General features: G+C 33.9%; 1 pseudogene; it reads right to left on the minus strand.

Annotated features, from left to right (window-relative positions):
* Positions 1 to 480: 480 nt before the first annotated feature.
* LOC115980324 overlaps positions 481 to 5076 on the minus strand; it is a 9485-nt pseudogene continuing 4889 nt past the window's right edge.

Below are 5076 nucleotides of genomic sequence, written 5' to 3' on the forward strand. Positions count from 1 at the left end.
CATTTCAATTGAATAATTATAGTGGATATGTATGTGTAATTTATAATTATTACTTTTTATGATGATCTCATTACTAATAGAGTTTTATAATAATTATGCTATAATACATATACAACATTCTCCAAAACCATCTTACATAAAACATTATAACATTATCCGTGCATTGCAAGGGTAACTTACTAGTTATAATAAAGGTTTGTTTAGCAAAAATAAAAAGTATAATATTAAAGAGGTTTAAAAATGAAATCAATTTCAAGTAGTTTTGACAAAGTTCCAAAAAAAAAAAAAAAAAAAAATCCTTTCAATATGTGAAAATAATTTTTTCAAGCAATTTGAAAGTTGTTTTTTTAAGGTTTGAACTTGTTCATACAACCTATTTGCAAAAGGCAGAAAAAGAGACTATACCAAATAGACATATCTATAAGTAACACTCATACATTTTTTTCCCCATAAAGGAAAACAAAATTATGGGAAGGATGATAAAAGAAAAACACTTTTATTCTCTATTTCTCTCCTTGTTTCAAGGCATGAGAAGCATATCTATGAACTCAACAAAGAGCAGTGGACTTGGAAAGATAATCGGGGTCAATTGGGGCCTAGTATTGTGAATCATCGTTCATACTACCCCTGGCAATAGCACTTGTACAAATTAGAAACTACAGAAATTACAACATCTTCATGTCCTCAAGATTTAGACCTAGTAGTGAGTGTCAATTTGACTCCATCTGTGAATTAAGTGGGAGAAAAATTAAGGGTCTGAACTAGTTTGGTTATATTCATGGATATGTCAGCCGGGGACTTGATGCCTCGATCAACCTGGAGAATTATTTAAAGAACAAATGAAGTGAATTATCATAATAATCAATGTGATTGCATGATCCAATGAAGTGAATTATCATAAGCTAGTAAATATAATAAGAAATGTGCATCCAACAGGTGAGCTGATAGATGGTTAGGGGATGAAATGAAGTGATGGTGCACAATGATCAAGACAGCAAATGAAGAAAAGGCAGGTAAAAACCTGGTTCTCAGGCATTTTAAAAATTAAGGATTAAATCATAAATGCTATACATACCGAAGATGCAGACACTGCTTTGATTAACGGCGTATTGCATCCTCTGAAATCTACCACAGCCTCAACCCTTTGTACCCGAGATACCCTATCTGGTCCACCAACATCTAGTAGCAACTGCATTTGATTACCCTCTGGTTCAACAATTTTGATTGTCAAAATCATTAATACAGACATACAATTCAGCAGAGAGAGAGAGAAGTCAAAGCATATAGAAAAGGCAGAAGTTTGGCAACATCCATAAAATATAACCACAAATAAAACATAAAGGCTCCAGATTTGGACACTCTTTCCTTTCATAGGGATACTCTTCCACAAACAAAGCATTCAAAAGTATCATTAGCGTGGTATTAAAGAACAGAAGGCAATTTTGATATTGCCACATCGCCCACACCTTAATCAAGACTGTCATTTACCAGAAGATGGATATCCTGAATGTAAGAACCAAATGAATGATAAGGTGAAAAAATAACATGTTAAGTTTATCATCTATGTTACCAGTATTTAAACTTCGATATTGTAGAATTATACCTGATATCCATCTGCTTGTCAAAGCTCGTATGATAGCTAAAACATCCTTGACACACACTGGGCAGCCAAACTCGCCATGGAAGAAGTCCATCTTTTTTCCTTTAGAGAGGACACCATCAACCCACTGCATCAATTAAGAGCCACTCTTTTGGTCATGTACAAAGTAATCATAATATCCCATTTATCAACTGCTTTCTAAAGCTGTAAAAATATAATCATCCCAATAAAACTTTCTATATCTGTAATGTACCCATCCTATAAAAAGGTACCCCCCCCTCCCCCATCTCTCTCTCCAAGCCAGACCTATCTCATGGCCACACATTTAAACCAGTCACTTGAAAAGTCAATAACAACAATAAATGACTTTGAAAAATTATTGACTCGTCACACACATTACGTAAACCGAAAACTATAGCTTCAATTTCCTTAGACCGCTTAAAATCATTTTGGTAAAAAAAGAAAACATTTTCCGAGTACTGGCTGTTGATGTTTCCACTGGATGGTAATTGCCAATTACATGAAAAATTGCTAGTGCTTATATTATTATTAGTCCTATCTCCAACAAATCAATTCCACTATCTGTAACTCCATCCTTTTGTTATGTTGTCAGTTGTCATGTTGGCCACAAAAATGTTAGCCAAGAATAGTGAACAGTATAATTTAGTTTTGGTGTGCAACACATCAATGGAGTAAACTCTGCATGTCTGTGCAATTCAGTTCAAAGTGGGAAGAATTCCCCACAACTCGTTTATAAATCAGTCAAAAGCCAGTAAACATAACTTGTTCTGGCATCTATAAGATCAAGGTAACTTAATCAGATTACCTATGATTGTAATTTTATTATATTTTTGGTTTTTCTCTATTTTAAGATAGTGAACTGGCAAACAAGATCAGTTTCGAATCATTCTATTAATGGTATATCCAATTTTATAAACCATAAAGAGGCAAAATTTCAACACAGAAGAGTTTAAACTTTAAACCTGGGAAATGATGACTATAAGGAATGGATGACACTTTCATAAGGAAAGGGATCATTCTCATAGCAAGGATTTGGCAGGTTGCAGAACAATATGGGCAAACAATATATTGAAAGCAACAAGAAGAGAACTTTAAAACAAATGCATTTGCTTAGAACATAGCCATCAGTAACAAGCACTCAGATCTGGTGCGAGAAAGACAATTTATTCTTCCAATCACTTATAAAGCCACTACATTTAGTAGTCTCTAATCAGATGCAGCTAAGATAATAGCCAATAAACATGTGAATGTACAACATAAGGTCTACATTATACGTACACACCTAAATTGGAAGCGATTTTGGAACAGGTGAGCTAGTCTGTGGCCCAAAAATGATACTGCTTCTCAAAATTCAGAAACAAACTGCTCTGCTGCCACTTTTGATTTTCCATAAAAGTTCACAGGAACAGTTTCATCTTCTTCCTTGTAGAAGGACTTCACCCTTTCATAAACTGTTTGGGAACTTACATCAGAGACAATCTAGCCACAAATATTTTAAGGCCAAATAGAAACATAAATGGATGAGACAGGGAATAACTGTATCTGAGATTTGATTTGTCAAGCGAAATGAAAAATAGAAAAGGTCAATGACTTAGAGCTCAAATAGCAGTTTCTCTTGCCATAAGAACAAGGTGGAGGGTGAGGACAAGGATTCAAGATCCACTAGGTGCAAGTGTAATTTCACAATCCAACTAGTCAAGGTACTAACAATTTTTCAGGTGTGAGAAACTAAGCTTAAGATGACTAATAATAATGGAAAGAAAATGCCTGGACCAGAACCCAAGAAAGGTTATTTACTGTATTTACTTGCACTGGTATGTTATAACTTATATGCATGCTGTCATTGACATGGAAAAAAATCATAATGTGTAATTGCCCCAAGATGAGACTTGAGATGAGACTTGAGAAAAGAGGAATTAAGCCAAAAAGTGTTGTGGTCAATTCACTCAATTGCAATATAGGCCTATGAATGTACTTTAATCTTGCCATGTTTGGTGTTTAGGCTTTTGAGTTGACTAAAGAATTGCAGCCACCTCTAAAATGAAATTTAAAGTATCCCTTAAGCTATTTTTTTATTTACAAAAAAAAAAAAAAAAAAAAAAACCAGTAGTGACAGGTTTGTGTTGCAGCTTAATTAGGCTTAAACTCAAGCTTCAGATATTTTTTTGATAAATAGGTCAAGCTTCAGATATTAATTCTTATAAGACGTAGGTCTGCACTCTTGTTATCTTAAGACTCCAGGACCATATATACAAAAAATAAGAATACATAACAATTCATGGTAATTACATTTTCTACTTTTATTTCCTCTAGTAATTTCAGCAGTCCTTGCCTTGATCAGTTGACAAGTGAATCAAAAGGGTACTACCCTCGTTAAAGTTTGATAACCAATCAACAAGAGAAGATGGCACATAAACAGAGAGCGAAGCAGCAGGATCCATTTCACAGACACCGAGGTACCGAGAGTGCCGCACAATTCACGACCACATCAGGCTGGCATTCCAAGCATGACATACTAGTCAGTACTTGAAAATATAGATAGAAGTTCATCTGTTTTTAATATTTAAAAATCTATTCTTCTTTTTTTTATATATATTAAAAAAAATCAGAAACAACGAATTAGATTTATATCACATCTATATTTTATATAATACTAAAAGCTGAAGCGTGGCATTTTATGTTGCTTCGTTCTTGTTGAGCCATATCGGCTGCCATGTCATTACCCTTCTATTTCCTAAATTTCCCCTATCTATATAATACTAAAAGCTGAAGCGTGGCATTTAATGTTGCTTCGTTCCTGTTAAGCTACATCAGCGGCCATGTCGTTACCCTTCTATTTCCTAAATATCTCCTATAATTTCAAAATATTTTTTATCTAAAATTTTCTCTTAATTTTAAAATACTATTAAAAAGAAAATAATTTCTACCACTATCTCCATCATAAAGCCCAACCTTTATAACTTTAATTATATGTTACTTATGTTAGTGTTATCCACTATAAGGCCCAAACCTACATGTATCTTACGTTCAACCCAAGTCGTATGGTATTTACTCTTTAACGCCAACCGCTTTCTATCTCCCCTCCTTTTGCTCTACCTACCTTTCACAATTTCGAAACATCAACCCTTTAGCTTTCTAACGCCAACCTCTATCTCTTCAAAAGACAGTTTCAAAACTCCTGACTTGCAGCTTTCTACCGCCAACCTCTATCTCTTCCAAAGACAGTTTCAAAAATTCAGACTTTTAGCTTTCTAACGCCAACCTCTTTCTCTTCTCTCCATCTCTTATTCAGGTATCTCTGAATCTCAATTGTAAATAAAATGAAATGGATATTGTAAAATAATTTTCAGTTGAGGATGCGTTGATGGGTCTCCATGGTTATTGAAAATTGTTTTGAAAAGTTTTTTTTTGGGTGAAATTATTTCAATAGTGTTATCTGTCTATATTGTGAATAT

The sequence above is a fragment of the Quercus lobata genome, chromosome 3, assembly GCF_001633185.2.
Source record: "Quercus lobata isolate SW786 chromosome 3, ValleyOak3.0 Primary Assembly, whole genome shotgun sequence".
Lineage (NCBI taxonomy): Eukaryota > Viridiplantae > Streptophyta > Magnoliopsida > Fagales > Fagaceae > Quercus > Quercus lobata.